The 21,492-nt window shown below is 40.6% G+C and overlaps 1 pseudogene; it reads left to right on the plus strand.

The window, feature by feature from the left end:
• Nucleotides 1–11,870: 11,870 nt before the first annotated feature.
• LOC131230353 (subtilisin-like protease SBT1.7) lies at nt 11,871–14,316 on the plus strand (annotated as a pseudogene).
• The last annotated feature ends 7,176 nt before the right edge of the window (nt 14,317–21,492 follow it).

Genomic DNA, 21,492 nt, shown 5'->3' on the forward strand with positions numbered 1-21,492 from the left:
GAAAGAAATTTGAGATTTTGTATTTTAAAAAATTTGAAAAATATGATTTTGAAGTTTGAAAGAAATGAGAAATTTGATATTTAAAAATTGAAAGAAAAAATAGAGATTTCAGATGGAAAAAAAAAAGATTTTATAAAAAAAATTTACAAGTTTGAAAAAACAAATGAGATTTTTAAAAGAATTGGTAAGGTTAAAAAAATTGATATTTAAAAAGAAATTGAGATGTTGAAAAAAAATTAAATTAAAAAAAAAAGGCACTCTGCAAAAAAAAAAAATGATTAGTTTGAAAAATAATTCAATATTGAAAAAAATTAAGATTTTAAAAAAGAAATTGAGACTTTGTATTATTATTATTTATTTATTTTTGAATAGTTTCATCAAAAGAATGTGGTCTTGAAGTTTGAAAGAAAGGGGAAGTTTGATATATAAATTTTTTTTTTTTAAAAAGATTTTGAATAAAAAGAAAATGAGATTTAGAAAAAAAAAATTGAGAAGTTTGGAAAAAAAAAAAAGAGATTAAAAAAAAATAGTGAGATTGAAAATAATTGAGATTTTATATAAAAAAAAAATTGAGAAATTTGATATGAGTGGACCAAATTTATTGGTGGACATTTATTGGACGGTCAAAAATGAAAAATTATGCTCATTCGGTCCGCTAGCTATCAAGTTGATTGACATTTATGGGTGGAAATCTTTTGAGATTTTCAACTAAATTACTAGGGACATACATGAATCAGATCCATCCAAAACACTCTTTAAATGGGCACGATCAATTTCTCTAGATATAGATAGATTTTGAACAATTTGATCAATCCAGATTGAAATGTAAATAATTTTAGATGTTTCGGTTACATTTCGCTTAAATCTGATGGTTGGATTGCAAGATATGGCCCATCATGTCGCTGACCAATTTTGTACACAATATCTTTCTCACCCAAAACCCGATCGAGGTGAGTGACTAGTCAAATCAAAGCTCTCGACGAGTAGAATAGAGTGAGAAGTTTGAAAGAAATGAAAAGTTTGATAATATAAAAAAAATGAGATTTAAAAAAATTTGATATTTAGGAAAAAAAAATTAAGAAGTTTGAAAAAAAAATGAGAAATTTGAAATGAGTGGACCAAATTTATTGGACATTTATTGAATGGTTGAAAATGAAAAAATACACTCATTCGGTTAACTGGCTATCAGATTGGTTGATGTTTATTCGTCTATTGAATAACATATCAGTTTCAAGTGATATTGCAATAATAACTTACAATGAAGAGATTGATCAAATTCTACAATCAGGGCATCCTAATGTTGATCTGAATGGTCAGATATATTCGGAACATGCTGATTAGAACAGAGAACAAAATTCAGCCCAATCCAACCTTTAAACAAATCAGATCCATCCAAAACACTTCTTTAACGGACACGATCAATATTTCCAAATCTAGACAAATGTTGGACAACATAATCGTTCTACATTGAAGAGTAAATGACTTCAGATATTTCGATTAGATTTCACTCAAATATGACCGTTTGAGGAATCTTTGAAGACCATCTTCATGGAAAGATGGCAATGCTGTCACACTTCAATTTAAGTTATTTACTACATATTTAGTTCAATTTGCTATTCAAGCTAACTAAACATCCAAACACACCCAAAATGATATTTAGTTCAGTTTTTTTATTCAGGCCAATCTTTTGAATTTTGTGAATGGGGTTCTTATTAAAGAATCTTATGAGTTTTTTTTTGGACGACGGTCAGGTACAACAAATTCAAAAAACAACAAACAACACTATTTTTTAATTTGTAGAAAATTTAGCGATGGACCAAATATGTTGCTAATTTATGAACAAGTTGAAAATCTATAATGGATTTGAAGTCCGTCACTTCTCCGAAGAGTAGTGACGGACCATATCCGTTGCCAAATTTTATAATGACGAATAATTCATGGGTTTTTCCATAGTAGTTATCCTCTTGAGGAAGACGGTGCTCGACCTCACGTCCTCATGTAGCCCCTTGACACGAGCATAATGATGATAGGCCTTGTGTGAGGCTATGCGTTTGATGATGCCTGAATATGGGTGTACCATCTCTTCATAGCAACGTGGCTGGCTGGTGTATGGGAGCAGATTAGGTGCAACCCTTACCGTAGGGCCTACGTTGATGTATGTGTTCTATATTCATGCGGTCCATCCGTCTTTCCATATCATCTTAGGATAAGCTAAAAATAAAGTAGATCCAAATCATAGGTGGATCATTCCATTGGAAATAGTGGTAATTAATCATTAACAACTTATAATGGGCCACGAAAAGTTTTAAATCAAGGTGATATTTTTTTTTCCCGTTTCTCAAGGTTTATGCAATAGGTTGGATGTTAAATAAACATTAAGGTAGGCCCTAGGAAGTTTTAAATGATGGGCATTCAATCACTGCTATTTCCAATAGTATGGTCTACCCGAGATTTGGATCCGCTTCATTTTTGGGCTCGTGCCCTAATGATCTAGTAAAATGGATGGACGACATGGATATATAATATATATATCAAGTGGGCCTCATGGCATTGGCCACATATACATCGCAATGTTGTATAACCACATCATCCATTCTGATTTCTTCAGCTTTTTTCGGGCATAGCAAAAACATGGGAATATCCAAATCTCACGTGAACAACAACAGGGGGCTGAATTCCCACCATTAAAAACTTCTTGGGGCTACAAAATTTTTGGATCAAACTGTTGTCTTTTCCCTTCATTCAAGTATGTGTTACCTAATCGAACAAGTTGGATGCCAAATAAACATTACAGTGGGCCCTAGGAAGTTTTAAATAGTGGGCATTCAATCACTACTCTTTCTTGTGGTGTGGTCCACCTGAGATTTGAATCTACCTCATTTTTAGGCCCATGCCTTAAAATGAGAAGGAAAAATTGGATGAACTACGTGGATATACAACACATACAGCAAGGCAGCCCCACCGTCAGGGCCTCACCCATGGAGTAAATACCCTTGCCTCTAGTTAGTATAGTCCACACCCTGTTTATCTGTAGATTATGATAAGTCTATCCACCAACAATTTCTAGAGATGGTAAGAGACTGGGTTGTTGGTTAAAACTTAAAACAAAACCAGAATATGAAATAGCCGGTGGGGTCTGTGGAAAGCCACAAAAGGGAACTATTATGCATGGCCAAGCCTTGATATCTTTACCAACAAAGACTGGCTCACCAGCTGATCGAAGATTTTTCTGCACTGCTGGCTTCCCTGTAAGTGTGAACCATCTTATGGCTTGAAGGTTTTGTGCCAAAATCTAATGCAAAACCTTGGAATGTCATCCATACTCTGCCTTTTTTAACATGAAGTGTTAACAGATTGTACTCTAGGAGGGAGAGAATAATGAATTACATATTCTAATTTAATGCGTCTACCCATTTTCGGCCAGCATGTTAGAGAAGTATCATTTCATCTTCATTTTAAATTATTCCAATCACCAGAAAACCTCCTCCCTATGTAATTGTGCCCTTTTTCACTTGTTTAATGAAATCCATATTTAATCTTCCTTTATTCCCTAATGTACTGCTTTTACATTATTAATGAAAAGTGGAATGACCTCTGGTTCCCATACTTCAATTGGCATGGGAGTTGGTTCTATTGTCCCAACTTATTTACCTTTCCATGTTCTCCTAAAAAAATATTGTTCTGAAACATTTTAGTTAAATTAAAAGCTTTTCCCCTTTTTTTTTTTTTTGCAGGAAGCTGAGGCTACTTTGAATGCCAAGGATATCCAATCACAAATACAAAATCACCTATGGTTGTAGTACGAAAATAGCTACAATAAAGCTAGGGTCCTCAAAGAATCGTTGTTGATGTGATTATGATGTCTTCTTGGTTTCCATTTGCAGATGTGTGATTAGGACATCGATGTTTTAGGTGGTGGCAACAGCCCGTGGAGTTGGACTAGCCATCAACTTCACCTCTATAACTGAGTTATGGTCGATCTGTGATCGTCCTGTGACTGATATATAGTGTTCACACCCCAAAGTATAAGATTGTGATGTAGTAATAATCTCGGTAAGACCGAGGTCGAATCCACAGGGACTGAACCTTGTACGTAATCTGAAAGTAACTTGAACTAGAAATAGAATAAGATGAAATCTAAATCAGAAGAATTTAGGGAATAATGGTGACTATTTAACTAAAACTGGTAGAATTTTAAAGGAGGGAAACTAGGATCCACTTGTAGAGGTCAGAGAGACCTATGCTTGATTCAAGAACACAACTAGATTTAGAGTCCTATCTTCATCTAGTTGGAAGATAATCAATTAAAATCAAATCTAAACTTCCTTTGATCTAGTTTTCAAGAGATGAGAGGTATAAGAATTAGAATGGATTCCATCACAAAACCATGCTTATAAGACAAAGCAGACAATAGAATTTAACCAATTCACAACCAATCTGAGAGATGTATGAATGTTAGGAAGGATTCCACCATCCAACCATGTCCAAGGGGCGATGGTCAACAACAGGGCTTCCTAACTTCTTAATCATAATAATGAAAAAAAAAAAATACTCAAAGCTATCGCATATCTATTGTAATTTAAGTCACAACAAACCATTAAAAACTAAAGACATTCCTTATAATCAAACCAAAAGAGAGTTCCATAAACATGAATCAAACTATAGAAAGTACCAATTACGCTACAAGCTTCACCTCTTAGCCCTAGCGAAGAGGTTTAGCTGATCAGAGACATGATGAGGCTAAAAGACTCTCTAAAGTAAAGAAATGAACCAAAAAAATAGGAAAGGAAGAAGAAAACTCTTGATTTGGTGCCTCCACGGTTGCCCACCACCTGGCTCTTTTGATCCTGGGATCCTATAAGGAGGATTTCAAACATGATTTGATTCGTAATGAGCATAACCATATGCATAACCCACAAACAATAACCACAAGAACACTATCAAAAAATCCACTATGATAAAAAACTTTGAGTACAATACGTATGAAAGATAAATACATGATAATGATAATAATAGAAATTTCAAAAGTTCGACTGCATGCTCCAACTGCGATGAGGCTACGACTGCGTCCGGGCTTCATCTACACCCATTAATCGTGCATAAGCTTATAGAAAGCTTAAAGGATGGTGTAAGTGTGTACGCAATATGAGCGTGCTAAGAATGCAAGGTTAGAGTAATGTGGAATCATGCTGATGAGTACATGAATGCAAGTAGCCATACCAAGGCTATGTGGTGCAAGATATGAATACTATCAGCCATATCAAGACCATGCGATGCACGATGCAACTCAAGCATACCAATCCTCATCCAAATTCACATACAGCTCATCAAATATCAGGGTTTAGTACACTCCAAGTGGCACCGCCGCTCTCCTAGCCGCACAGTCCAAGTGAGCGAAGAAACCTCACTATCCGCCTAGTCAATAGTCTGTCAATACCTATCCAGCATGTCAATAGTGGACTCATTTACAAGCTGGTCAAACTTAGCCTAGTATTGCCCTTACCCTCGGGTGAGTAAGGCCACACCCCTTTGCAACCGACCACGACATAGTGGGAGACATGGCCTCCTGGTATTCGGCCCTCGCGCGCTCATATATCCACTCAGTCTCGACGTTGGAGTCATCCTCTGGTACTATCGGGTTTAAGGATTTTCACCCAGGGACATCTATGGCGCCCCGATGCTTAGTAACAATATTGTCGGTATCCAATCCAGCCACCCACGATGTGTTTGTGGAGGCTATGACTCTGATGTCAGTAGGGCATACAATAATCACAAGCACACAAATACAAGTGTATGAATCATACTATCAGACATGCGACAATCCTGCGCCTACTAAGCGCTCATGTGGGGCGACCCCGCCTATCAGGGAGCCTATAAACGATTTGCCCGAAGGCATATGCTATGATCAGTCACTTCTCATATCAAGCATACATATGATGCGTATGATCATGAATTATGGATCTATGCTATACATGTTATGTGGTGATGGGCTCTGATCAAAATGAAGATGGGCCTAGACGCCTTATATGCTACAGGTATGGGCCTATTAATGGGCCCTAGGGAGAGAGTGACAATGTAGACATTTAACCAACATCATCCTTACAATGTGGACATCAAACCATCATTGCTCCCAAGGCACGGCCTGCTATGAATCACACATTGCAAAGGGCCTTATATAGATCTTGTTGGGCCTCGACCCAAGGGCCCAAATACATCAAATGGGCCTCAAACCATGGACTCATATATCTCAAAGTGGGCCTTAGTGGGTGGGCCACAAATACATCAAGCTGGGCCTCAACAATGGGCCTTAAATTATCTCCAAAATGGTTGGACGGTTGGATGAAACACAAGCATCATGATGGAGCCCACACTAATGAAGGGTGTGGATTACAATACATACATAAGTGGGTCCCATGTGGGGCCAACCATAATGTTTATTTTCCATCTAACCCATTGATAAGGTCCCTCAGACCTGGGGCCCACAGTAATGTTTATTTTCCACCCAACTTGGGCCCACTGTAATGTTTATTTACATCCAATCTGTGCATAAGGTCACGTGGACCAGGGCCCACCATAATGTTTATTTACATCCAACCTGTACATAAGGTCACGTGGACCAGGGCCCACCATAACGTTTATTTACATCCAACCTGTTGATAGGGACACGTGGACCAGGAGGCCCACTGTAATATTTATTTTCCACCCAACCCTTTGATAAGGTTACACGTGACCTGGACCCATAGTAATGTTTATTTGCCACACAACCTGTTCAAAGGGTCACGTGGACCAGGGGCCCACAGTGATGTTGTTCGCAAATCCAGCCCACCCATTATGTGTGTCCCACTTGGCTGAGGGTACAGACCAAGTTTCATCTGCATCCAAATTTCAAATAGGCCCCACCTAGTGATTTTATATGTTTTAGGCATGTCTTCACATGATTTTAGATGGTGTGGCCCACCTGAGTTCCGTATACGGTTGATTTTTGGGGTGGCCTCCTGGTTCGAGGGGACCCATCAAATGCATGGTGTTGATGTTCGAAATGCATCATGGTGGGGCCCACAGATGGGCCGTGAGGCCCAGCCCGCTGGCCGTCCGCCAGCCGCAGGTAGCACCTTCTGCTTCTTCTTTTTTTATGTGGGGTTTTCTCAAGGTTTTGCATAGGTGGGGCCTGCATCAGGAAAATCGAACCCCGTCATTGGTCTCCATGTCCCCATACACACCTATCAAGCCCAATATCGCGTATATTTCGGTGTACAGAAGTATCGAAGTGTATTTCAACGGTAAAAATTGTTATTCTCAATGCTATGGGCCGCTAGGAACTCAGATTCTATTTATTTTTTGGCCCAACGCCTTAAATGATCTGAGGAAGAAGATGGACGGCTTGGATTAAGCACATGCATCAAGCTGGGGCTTGCATGAGTGGCCCACTCCAAAAGTATTTTTTTTAAAAGCTTGCAAGTACACACCCCGTCAGTACACGCAATCCGTATTAGCCACCCCTGCCCAGCGTCCAGAGACGTTGGATGGCTACAACATCATGGTGGGTCCCACATGCACGTGGTGCATGTATATACATATATATAATATATATTTTATATTATATATATATAATATAATATATTATATATATCACATATATATTATATAAAATATAATATACAGAAATAATGGTGTATTGGGTCCATCTAAATAATGGATGGTGTGGATCATCACCTGTAATAAGGTGGGTCATACTGTCTGATGTTGGTGGACGGAGTAGATATAACACATTTTGGTGGGGTCCACACCATCACAATGGAAAGAGAGAGAGAGAGAGATAAGAGAGAGAGAGAGATATACGGTGATAGAGAGGAGGGACCCCGCCACTATGGGCCCTCCATTGATACAACACATACATCAAGTGGGTCCCACAACAAGTGAACCCTTAAAATTGAAAACAACGGTAGATCACCCACCTTTAGGTCTTCTCCTTGCTCCCTTTGCCTTCACTCTTGATAGTGGTTGATGGGATTTTGATGGTGTGGATGAGAGATGAGAGGGTGGGCCACACTTGATGTTTTTGGAAAAACTTGGAAATGCTTGGATGTGTGAGGCTTTGAGTTGCTTGAGAGATTTGAGAAATGAGAGAGAGAGTGAGATGATGGGAGTGATATGGATGGGTGAGGTGTGATGGGTGATGGGTGATGTAAGGAAAGGTATGGGTTGGGTTGAAATGTTGGTAAAGGAGGAATGGTGAGGGGAGAGAGAGAGTTGACTTATAGAAAAGGAGGGATGGGTGTTGTACTTGGGGTATGGTTGTACTTGACATTGATTGATTGATTGATTGATTGATTGATTGGACATATCATAGAGATTCCCTCGATAATTGCAACACGCGGCGTTTCTTGAAATGAACGCAGCCCACATCTCCTGGACGGGTATCGGTTCGGTGTGCAAGTCATGGCGTTGGAACCGCGGCGACGCAGCTCGTTATGATACAAGTTTCGATTCGAGTCGACTGGTATGCGGGACCCGATTTAGGATCGCGTGCAAACGCTAGTTACGAATCGAGAATTGTCAAAATTCGACCGGAAGGACCGCGGAAGCCAACGAGCAGTACGGACTAGGACACGGGTCTTACAAAAAGACTCTAAAGTAAAGAAATGAACAAAGAAAAATAGAAAAGGAAGAAGAAAACTCTTGATTTGGTGCCTCCACGGTCAGTGGAGAGGTTTACCCTTCATTCAAGCATTCATAATATCATCTTCTCTCTTCTCTCTTCTCTTTATAACAGGGTAAGACGGTGGAGAGGTCGTTATAGTAGCAGAGAAGGTCGGTGGAGAGATCTTTACGCACCAGCGTGCGTAACCTCTTTACGCAGCTAAGAAGACACGCGAAAACAGCACCACTTTCCTTACTCATTTTCCAAAGAAACACCGTCCCTTGGGACGTTTTTGGATTCTCTACACGATGGACGGTTCAGATCTTGTATCCGATCAAAGATGGTGGGCCACAACCGCTGCAGAAATCCATTTTTCACGGACGTGCATAAGCTTACGCATGAGGGCTACGCTGAGGTGGCCCTACAGAGGTATTTTTCGGGAAATCCACCTCGTCCATTAGAGTGGCGAAAAACTAGTCGGGAAAGGGTGGTTTTAGTAGGTTCTGCGTAGCCCATCGAATCAACTCAAGCTTCCGCTTCATCCCGTGTTTGACGATGGAAATCGCGTGATCGCTTGCATGGGCTAGAAAAATATACCTAGAAGAGGGTTAAGCATACCCCGGAGATGCAATGGACGAATCGGATCATCAAAGTTGGGGCCCACAATCGAAACCCAATCAGCCAGCATCCATTGATGGCCTTCTTGCGGGAGAGAGGGCTGGTCAGCACCCTTTGACTGGTGGTAGACATCCAGTGCATGTCGAGTGAACTGGCACTGCTAGTGGGGTCCACTATTAATGTATATACGAAATCTACTCCGTCAAACCTCCTTCTCATCCAATTTATGAAGTTGATACCAAAATTGAAGTATATCCAGATATAAGGCGAGCTCCAAATTAGGATTTTAGGGGCTGATCTGTCCGTTGGGTTACTTCCACAAGGATCCAATGGTTGAAATTTGACATGTACGGTTAATTTATGGTCCTTAGGTCATATATGAAGTTTTGAGGCAAACGGATAGTGGGAACCCTATGATCTTGCATTCTAGACGGTTTTCAGGCCCGTGTAATGTGAGTGGCATGATTTTCTCAGATCTTTGGCATGTAAATTCTTTGATCTTGGTCCCCTGGGGTCCATCCCTTGCCTTGGTGAGTTCAAAGTGTCAAATCCACAAATTTATGTTTTTCTGCCATTTTAATAGGTCACATTGAGCTTTGAGTATTGAAAATCCAGTAATCTTTTGTATATTAGTGAAGCGGCATACCCATAATTTTGATTCTTGTTCAAATGGAGGAGGTTCAGCTGGTGACCCACCATTGGCAGGCAATAGCCCAAAAATCATGGTGATTTGACAATGTTAGCCATCTGATTAGTCCATATGCAAGTCACTAATGCGATGGTCCAATTGCTATGATTTTTAGGTATTCCCCTTTCATGTGGTGGCCCACCAGATAATGGTTTTGATTGTCCTATAAGCATGCTAAATTTAATTAACTTTTCAAGTCTTTGGATACTTTTAGCCACCTTCGATCGATCGAACCATGCTCGTCGATCAATCGAGTATGGTCGGATTAAATTGGTTAGCTCATTGGACTAATTTAGTTGTCATCGATCGAATGATCGAGATCACTCAAGGATACCCTCCATTGATCGAACCTCATATTCAATTAGTTGAACCAAATTACGAATTTTAAAGTTTGTTTGTTGAACAAAAATCTGCCTCCTTTGATTGATCGAACACTGATTTCGATCGATCAACCAAAGTCAGATATGTTCAGTTACACAGTCCCATTTTTCAAGGATTTTAAGGGTTTTCTTCTTCTTTGATCATTGTAGACAACCCACCAATCAGATCCACATAAAATTTTGGGTAATATCCCAGATCTAATCCACGGTCAATATTAATAATGTAGATCAATCTAAAATATTGAAAAATCCATTGAATCAATGATTATACAAAATAATGACCGAGATTTACTCTGATCAGTGTGGCTTGCCCGGTGGTCGGATCACTCTAGCATTTAAGGTCCTAATATAATATTACTATAGGATCCTTGGATTCGAATTTTCGTAGACTAACACGACCTGTTTTTTCAAAGCCAATCTTCTTACTACGTTGAAACAGTGCGAAAATCATTCTCTCTTATCAAAAATCTCCATAGATCAAAATGATGAACACAGGGTTGATACACTTCTTTCATTGTTTACACCTAGGGTTTTTAGATAGGAATTATGAAGAAATAATGTAGAATGGATGAAAAGCTTACCGGCGGAGGCTCCTCTTTTGCAGGGTTTGGCTGCTCTTAGGTTTAAGGTTTTCTGTAGGAATTTACAACAGATTTCCCCTTTAAATAGAGTGGGAGCCCTAATTCTAGAATGTTCCAATAGGGTTTTGGGAGATTTTGGCAACAATATAATTCCTGTGGTGTGGGGAATCGATCCGTTGACCTATCCCTCTACTGAGAGTGCTTTTACTGACTAGGATAAGTTCTTGATTTAATGAATGAAAAATAAATTTACTAATTTAATTAGTCATGGTCTTAAGTGGGTCAAAAAAACAAAACAAAACAAAACAGGGTCATTAAACTTTATATGGTCAGGTAGAAAAGTTGTCACATAACACGCCCTAACCAGGCTTCTTCACCCACTAGGCCTTGAATTTTGAGCCCATTCCTGGCCTACTATGCCAGATACATCGACGATAGGCGTCCATCTGGCAAAGCCCATTGGGCTCTGGATGAGCCCATTCCAGCTCACTGTAGTTCTTGTCAATGAGTGCTTCAGCAAACTGTCAGTTTTAAAAATGCCGGCCTTTTGATTTGCTCTGACCCACCCTTTCTTAGGAACCTTCGACTACAAACATGTACGGACGTGATTATCTATGAGAGGACAGCTTAAAACTAATAAAACCAATGACAACTAATTACAGAGCTAATTGGAGTCCGGTTCCTCCAGTATCTATTGTGAGAAAAGCGTATTCTACAACTACGCTTGTGAGGCACACATCAATACAGGTGGGTCACACCAAAGGGAACGGTTCGGATGGAGATCCCACCTTTAAAGCATCCAGATTGTGTGTGGCCCCACAGTGTTTTGTATATGCCACCCAGTTCATTCATAGGATGCGCCCTAGCTACTATGATGAATAGAGATCCCTCGTTTTCTTAGGAACCGTCAAATACAAAAACCATATTGAGCTCCACTCGTTAGAAGTGAAAACTATTGTATACCATGTAAACAGATTTTTGACTGGGGAAGCTTTGTTGAAAGTTCTTCTCAATCGGTAGTGTTGCTTGCATTGTGACTAATTAGCAGAACGAATCTGATGCCTATACATAGAAATCCCAAATACTAACCTCTTTCCCCAACACATGGTCCATGTCAGTAGCCATGGCCCGCCACATCATCACCCCTTCCATGCTCCTCTCCTTAATCTTCCTTCTCACTCATGTGGCCACATCATCGTCGGCTGACGGTCGGCCTTACATCATCCACATGGACAAATCGGCCATTCCAGCTCCCTTCGCCACCCATGATAGTTGGTACACGTCGACGATTTCATCCCTCTCCGCACCCGACAGCATTGCTGCGGTACACCTGTACACGTACAACCACGTGTTGAACGGCTTCAGTGCCGTGCTGTCGCAGGCCCAGCTCAATCAGCTGGAGAGAATGCCAGGTCACCTTGCCACGTACCCAGAGACATATGCCCAGCTCCATACCACACACCCCTCGGTTTCTGGGCCTAAATAGGCATGTGGGCCTGTGGTCCACGACCAACTTTGGCGATGATAGATCATCGGCATCATCGACACCGGTATATGGCCGGAGAGCGAGATGTTCAGTGATGAAGGAATGCCGCCAGTGCCAGAGAAATGGAAGGGAGCATGCGAGACTGGTACCGAGTTCAATTCTTCCAACTGCAATCGGAAACTCATTGGGGCACGCTCTTTCAGCAAGGGCCTCAAGGAAGGGGGCCTCAGCATATCGAAGATCGATGACTATGATTCACCGAGGGACTACGATGAGCATGGGACGCACACAGCATCCACGGCTGCTGGAAGCAGGACGCCTAACGCAGACTACTTTGGCTATGCTAAGGGCACAGCTGTTGGGGTTGCACCCATGGCCCGCCTTGCTATGTACAAGGTCCTATTCTCCACGGACACGTTTGACTCAGCGTCAACCGATATCCTGGCCGGCATGGACCAGGCAATTTCAGACGGTGTGGATCTGATGTCATTGTCATTGGGATTACCAGGATTATTGCCATACGACGAACATGTTATTGCACTGGGAGCCTTTGCAGCGATGGAGAGAGGGATCTTTGTCTCATGTTCGGCTGGAAATAGTGGGCCAGACTCTTTCACCATTGTCTACGGCGCCCCTTGGATCACGACGGTGGCTGCGGGGACCATTGATAGAGAGTATACGGCTTCAATCACTCTTGGCGATGGCATCACAACCGTACAAGGGAAGTCATTCTATCCTGAGAGCATCTACATCTCTGGTGTTCCACTTTACTATGGATATGGCAATGCTAGTAAGGAAATCTGTGATTACTACAGTCTTGATCCCAAAGACGTAGCTGGCAAGATCGTCTTTTGCTCGTTCGGGAAGATACAATCTCTATATATCCGAATTGAATAGGACAGGCGCTGAAGGGGCAATCTTTGCCACTGATTTGGCCCAGAACTTGAGTCCCCGTAGCTTCTTCATGCCATTTGTTGCGATCAGCATCAAGGATGGAGAGATCATGAAGAGGTATATCACGAAGGCAGCCCAGCCACCAACAATGGATATCAAGTTCCAGATTACAGTGTTAGGATCCAAGCCAGCGCCTCAGGTAGCCGAATTCTCTTCACGTGGACCCAATATTCTGAGCCCATGGATTTTGAAGCCTGACATAGTGGCCCCAGGAGTCAATATCCTGGCCGCATGGGTCCCCAACCGTGGATTTCAACCAATCCGCAATGATTACTTGGTCTCAGAATATGTGCTGGCTTCTGGGACATCCATATCATCGCCCCTGGTTGTTGGTGTGGCTGCATTGCTACGTGCGGCTCACCCCAATTGGAGCCCAGCTGCCATCCGGTCCGCACTCATGACCACTGCATACGTAACCGATAACATCCACGGCCCGATCCTAGATCTGACCACCGGAACAGCCGCCACGCCTCTGGATTATGGCGCAGGACACATCGATCCGAACAAAGCAATGGACCCCGGTCTAGTGTATGATCTCGACCGTCAAGATTATATTAATTTCCTCTGCGGGCTAAACTACACGACCCACCGAATCAAGATCATCACCCGTGGATTGAATTACACTTGCACTAAGGCCACCCTCGATCTCAATTACCCATCATTCATGGTGATCCTGAACAACACCAACTCATCCAGTGTGGTGTTCACACGGGTCCTGACCAACGTCGCAGATTCTCCGTCCATCTATCGTGCGGTCGTGAAAAGCTCCAACCGGGATGATAGTTGTGGTGGACCCACTGGAACTGAAATTCGATAGTAAATACAGCAAGCAAGGATTTACAGCGAGCGTCCAAATCGACATGGCAGTAAACAGGGAATATATAGGTAATTATGGGTATCTTAGTTGGTATGAAGATAGAGGAAATCATGTTGTGAGAACACCCATTGTTTTAGCCTTTGCGTCATGAAAAAAAATGAATTCGTGTGATAAGAGGCCCACTGATCTTCTACGTAAGCCCAGTAAAATGCAATGGACAAAAAGTAGCTCATTATGATATTCGTAATTGTAAGTGTAATAAAAGCTTATATCTACAATCAGACTCAACTTAGACCTTTAACAAGGTTGAGTTGACTTGATGGGGCCCACGTGAGTTTTAGATGCATATCAAAAAATTGAAGCTGCAACAGTAGTATTGTATTACATATGGCTTTACCTCGGACTACTGTGATACATTATGGTAAGCCCATGTAGCTTTTCCAACATCACCAAAAAGCAATGTAAATGGTAATTCCAACAAATTACTATTCAATTGGCTGCAAAAAATAATTATGCAAGTTTTACAATACATTCGGGAGGAATCGGGCCATACAAACACGCCCTTAAGGGAAATTCTAACATCCGTACTTTCATGGGACATTAGAGGGAGGTGAGACCCGGGTCTCAACTAAGATGGTGCGACCTTTACCATGGGGCCTATCTTGATATATGTATTTTGTATCCACTTTATCTAGCAGTTTCTGGATTATTTTAAGGCATTATCCAAACAATGAAGCAGATCCAATTTTTAGTTGGACCATACCATAGAAAACAATGATGATTTAATGCCCTGCCATTAAAAACTTCTTAAGGTGCACCTTAATGTTTCGTAGTATTTATTTGCCATCTAATCTATTAATAAGGTCACATAAAACTGGATGAAGGTTAAAGTGTGTGTGTGTGTGTGAACTTTTTTTTTCTTTAATGGTCAATCACCATTGTTTCTGTGATATGGTCCACTGATAATTGGATCTATTTTATTTTTCATCATGCCCTAAATTGATCTAAAAATAGATGGACGGCACGGATATAGAATAAACACATCAATGTGGGTCCCACAGTAAGGGCCGCACTGTCTTGGATGATTCTAGGTCTCACTCTATCTGCTCCCAACATCCTAAAGCTTTTAAATGATACATGGGACAACCATTCATCAATTTGAATCGTTCATTCTGTCATACCATTCGCATCAAGCTACAGTGAAATTTGTGGAGATCTGATGAGCTTAATCATTCTATCAATAGAAAGAAAAAACAACAAAAGATTGAATGGAAAAAGGAAATAGTTTCTCATTTAATCAACATATTGTTCATAATCATCACTTCGGATGGCTAGAAAGCCGACATGCAACCGCATCGATGTATGGGAGATTAGGACAAGATCCTTACAACTGATAAAATTGACAAAAGGAAGATCGTGGGAAGTCAAGATGGTTATCAAGATGGTCATCATCTAGTGACACATGTCAAACGAACAAAGAAACCAATAGTATAGAATTGTCATAATGATACATGGCAAAGCATAAGAGGTTATAGCTTATGTGGTGACCTAAAATATTGTGCACCATCGAATAGGTAGTTGATGATGATATATTCTAGGACAAATGGTGGAATGTGATTGGCTATGCTTGTTAATGATTGGGTTGACTATATGAAGATAATAAGGAATAGTCTCTAGATATATGCATTATCAACCACATTTGTAGTCTTCCTGGCTGATTGATCCTTAAGCAAATAGAAAAACCTAAACTTAGAATTAAAAACTAGAAAAACACTAATCTTAACCTAATTCTAAAACTAATTAATCTCAAAAAATGTAACCGTCAATCCTCGATACTGGCGCCAAAAACTTGTTCACACCCTAAGTGTAGGGTTATGATGTAGTAATAATCTCGGTAAGACCGAGGTCAAATCCATAGGAACCACCTTGCACGTAATCAAAGTACGTGGTACAACTAAGCAAAGATGTAATCTAAATCAAGAAATTATAAGAGAAATAATGGTGAAATATATATTAGACTAAAACTTGTAAAATTCAAAGGTGGAAAACTAGGGTGTCAAGGATCTACTTGTAGAGATCGGGAGATCTATGCTTGATTTAACCTTAAAATCAAATCTGAACTTCCTTTATTCTAGTTTTCAAGAGATAAGAGGTATGAGAATTAAAATTGATTCCATCACAAGATCATGCCCATAAGATAAAGCAAACAATAGAACTTTAACCAATCCACATCTAATCTAAGGAATTTATGATCATTAGGAAGGGTTCCATTATCCAACCATGCCCGTGAGACGATGGTGAATAAGAGGGCTTCCTAACTTCACAATCTCAATAATGAAAAGGACATGCTCAAAGCTATTGCAAATCTATCGTAATTTAAGTCACAATAAACCATTAAAAACTAAAAACATTCCTCATAATCAAACTAAATTCAAGGGCAATTCAACTTACATGAATCAAAAGCATAAAGAAAAGTCACCCATCACACTACAAGCTTCACCTCTTAGCCCTAGCTAAGAGGCTTAGCCCATCATAGACATGGTGAGGCTAAAAATCTTAAAAAGCACATTAAAGAAAAGAAAAAACTAAAAGAAGGGAGAAGAAGAAGTCTTGCTAGCCGTCCACGGCTGCCCTGGATCTTCCAAGTCCAAAGATAGCCTCTCTCTATTTCTCTCTCCCTTTTATAAAGCTCTAAGGTCGGCTAGAGTCAGTGGAGTGGAGAACCTACGCAGCAAGAGGCGGTGAGGAACGTCTGTGGAGTGTACGCAGCAAACAGCAGCGAAAGACGCAGCCAACTTGCGTTTTACTCCGTTTTTTGGCCCATGGATGCTTCACGTGCAAGATCTGAACCGTTCAGGCTTCTTAGCCCTGGTCAGACCCACCTTGGTGATGTTTTGGACAGTTTAGATTGTTAAACCAATCATGATCTTGGCCACCAAACAGCCATGAAGATCTGGTTTTCCCGGACGCACGCAACGCAGGTTGCACTGACGTGTTCGAAGGGACCCATAGTGATATTTTTGGATAAATCCACCCCATTCATTGGATTCCTTACAAAAAACCAGTTAGGAAGGAGTAGTTTTAGTCGATTTTTGGTGCGGTACACTGTATCAAATCAACTCCTCATCCATCCTGCGTTTTCTGGTGATCCACATGTGTACGTGAGCAAGATACCAAAATGCCACCATGATGAGGGTTTTGCGCCTCCTCTGGACATAATGGATGGCCCCGATTTTCCATGTGATGGACAGTGTGGGCCCACTACGTGCTTCAGTGGACACACGTCCATTTTTCTAGCATAAAAATGAAATTTTCGTTTGATTTTTAGAAAGATACAGGTTGGCGCGGTTTGACCGCTCTAACCGTTTCGATGTAGTGCGTGTGCGCGTGCAATGTGTGCACGCTCAACCCCATGTGGGGCCCATTGTGATGTATATGAGGAATTTGCTCTATCCAGATATCAGGCGGGCCACAAATCAGATTTTAGGGGTTGATCCGTCCGTTGGGCCACTTTCACGGGATCCAATAGCTGAAATTTGACTTATGTCATGCCCCGAACTCGAAAATCGGGCTCACAAAATTTCGATCGCCAAATCCGGCCAAGCCTCCATAGAACCCCATTCTCGGCTCCCAGAGCCCATTTATCAGGTTCCGATCCTGAGATACTACAAGGAAGATTTTATAATCATCAGTCTGATTCATAATGAGCATAACCAAAAGCATAACCCACGAACAATAACCACAAGAACACCATCACAAAATTCACTATGATCAAAAACTTTTGAGTACAATGCATCTAAAAGAAAATACAAGATAATGCAAATAACAAAAACTCCAAAAGCTCGCTCTCGCTGCTACTATGTAACGACTGCGTTCTGGCGTCACCTGCATACATCAATCGTGCATAAGCTTATAGAAAGCTTAGAGGGTGGTGTAAGTGTGTGCGCAATATGAGCGTGCTCAGGATGCAAGGTCAGAGAAATGTGGAATCATGCTGATGAACACATGTATGCAATCAGCTGTACCAAGGCCATACGGTGCAAAACATGAATGCGATCGGCCACATCAAGGCCATGCGATGCAGAATGCAAGTCAAGCATGTCAATCCTCATCCACATATCAATGCAGCTCCTCACTAGAGCATCAAATCAGTACGGTTCTCAGTCTGGATAATCACTGGGGTCAAGTACACTCTACGCCAGCTTGCCGCCCCTATCCGGACGCACAACTGGGAGGGTGGAAGAGACCTCACTATCCGCCTGCCAATATCGGGCCCGGCTCATCGATAGCGGACCGATTCCTCAAGCTGGTCAAACTCAACCTAGAAATTGCCCCCTCACTCAGGCGGGTAAGGTCACACCCCTTTCCAACCGACCACGACACAGTGGGAGACGCGGCCTACTGGTATACGGCCCTCGCGCGCTCGTGTATCCACTCGGTCTCGACATTGGAGTCATCTTCTGGTACTATCGGGTTTAGGGATTTTCACCCAGGGACATCTATGACGCCCGTATGCTAGAACCAAATATTTTCGGTATCCAATCCTGCCATCCACGATGTGTCTGTGGAGGCTATGGCCCTGATGTCACTAGGGCATACAGTAACTACAATCACACAAATGCAAGTGCATGAGTCACACTACCAGTCATGCAACAGTCCTGCGTGTATCATACACTTATATGGGGCAACTCTGCCTATCAGGGAGCCCATAAACAGTCTACCTGAAGGCATATGCTATGATCGGTCACTCCTCATATCAGGCATACATATGATGCGTATGATCATGGATCTATACTAAACATGTATAAAGAGATGGGCTCTGTGTATAACGGAGATGGGCCTAGACGGCCTACTTACTACAAGTATGGGCCTATCAGTGGGCCTTAGGGAGAGTGATGATGCGGACATCTAACCAACATCATCCTTACAATGTGGACGTCAAACCAACATTGTTCCCAAGGCATAGCCCACTACAATAGTCAACACACGAACCATGGTAGAATTACGTTGTAATGGGCCTCATTTACATCCCATTGGGCCTCGACCCATGGGCCTTCAATACATCAAATGGGCCTCAAACCATGGTCTCATATATATCAAAATGGGCCTTAGTGGGCGACCATGAATACATTAAGATGGGCCTCAACTAATGGCTTTATACAAATCAAAGTGGGCCTTAATGGACGGCCCATAAATACATCAAAATAGGCCTAGTCACATGGGCCTCATATGGCAGCCCATGATTGGCAAAATTAGAAGGACAGAGGGTCCGACACACTCATCACGGTGGGCTTGCCTAGGGTGGCCCATATTTGGGGCACATAAATAGGGTGGACCCCACAAAATAAATGAACAGTGTGGATACAAAACATACATTAGTGGGTCCCGTGTGGGCCCACCATAAACCTTTATTTTTTTCCATCCAATATGTGGATAAGGTCATACAGACGGACCACTACAAGAAAGAGGGTTTTTAGCGACGAAACTTTTAGCGACGAAACACATTTTCGTTGCTAAAAGTCACTTTTAGCGACGAAATAAATTTTCGTCGCCTGAGACTTTTAGCGACGAAAAGTGCTGCAAACAAATTTTTTTAAAAATCGAATGGAATACTTTTAGCTACGAAAATGTTCGTAGCTAAAAATCGTGGATGAGATTTTTAGAGATTTTTAGCGAAGAAAATCTTCGTTGCCAAGGGCTGCGATTACTTTTAGCTACGAACATTTTCGTAGCTAAAAATCATGGAACAGACTTTTCCCGACGAAAAGTTTCGTCGCCAAAAGCTACAAACAATTTTTTAAAACATTCGAATGGATTAGACTTTTAGCGACGAAAACGTTCGTCACTAAAAGCTGCAAGTAAGTTAGAACATGATGAGACTTTTAGCGACGAAAGGCTTGAAACAGTTTAGATTACTTTTAGCTACGAAACTTTTTGTAGCTAAAAAAAAAAATGTTCGTCGCTAAAAGCTGCCAACAATTTTCCACATTATTCGAAAGAGTTACTTTTAGCTACGAAAATTTCCGTAACTAAAAAACGTGGATAAGACTTTTAGCGACGAAAATATTCGTCGCTAAAAAAACGTTAATGAGACTTTTACTTACAAAATATTTTGTAGGTAAAAGTCTCTTTTTTAAAAAAAATATTCCATCTCAAATTTCCTTATAAACACCTGTTAGAATATAATTCATCATATTCTTCCTGATATACACCTGTTATATAAAATATCTCATCATATTCACTTTCACATCCATCTAAACCCAAACTACGTAAATTCATCCAGACATAAACTACATTCATCCAAACATAAACTACATCCATCCAAACACATTCTAAGAGTCCAATGAAGATAAGATGATCTTCAATGAATGTAACTATTCTTTCCCTGCTAGTTACACGTGAAAGAGCTACATGGATGGACAGTTGTTCTCTCATATTTTTTGGAAAGTTATAAATAGCAAAAGACTAAAAGACTCCTCTCCAAATTCAAAAATTCAAACTACAAATCCAGCAAAATGCTATATATATATATATATATATATAGGTTTGGTTCTTCACTGCTCAACAACTGTGAACCCTTAAAATAGATTTAGTTTTAGTTTGTCATTGTGCATATATTGCACCAACTCTTAATTATAACTAATAGTTATAATTTCCTTCCATTAGCACATGTGCACTAGATCCGGAGGAAGACATTAAGCAGATAGGGTGACAGTAGATTCAATGTCATGAATACATAAATATTAAACCTCAATAACTGTTGATCAATATGAAATTTATTTATTTTTAATTAAAAGTGTTTATTTTAAAAAAAAATTAAAAACCTTCGTCAATTTGTAAATCAGCCTATAACATGTCTAATGTGGTTTTCCCATACTCTAATTGCAATTTAAATGGGTGAAATTGAGGAAATTTTGGATTATTCCCAATTTCCCCCAATTTTTCCAAATTTGCATATGAGAGTGTAATTGATATTAATATCAGCAAACACTCATAAACGCCTGCAAATGAAGGCTAAATAACCGCTAATCAAACTGGATTTTTTGTGTGTGTGTATATATATATATATATATATATATATATATATATATTACAAAAAATCCAGACTTTTGTCAATCTAATATCAGCCTCTAGCATTTCCAATATAATTTTTCTATGGTCTAATTGCAATTTAAATGACCAAAATGGGGGAAATTTCACATTTCCTCAATTTTCCCCAAATCCTCGAAATGCAGGTTGGTAGTCCATGATTGAGCATGCAAAATATGAGAAATCTATTCCATCTTAGTTCTATTGATTCCAAGTGATTTACACACAATTTTAAAAA

Source organism: Magnolia sinica, chromosome 2 (genome assembly GCF_029962835.1).
Source record: "Magnolia sinica isolate HGM2019 chromosome 2, MsV1, whole genome shotgun sequence".
NCBI classification, from domain to species: Eukaryota; Viridiplantae; Streptophyta; class Magnoliopsida; order Magnoliales; family Magnoliaceae; genus Magnolia; species Magnolia sinica.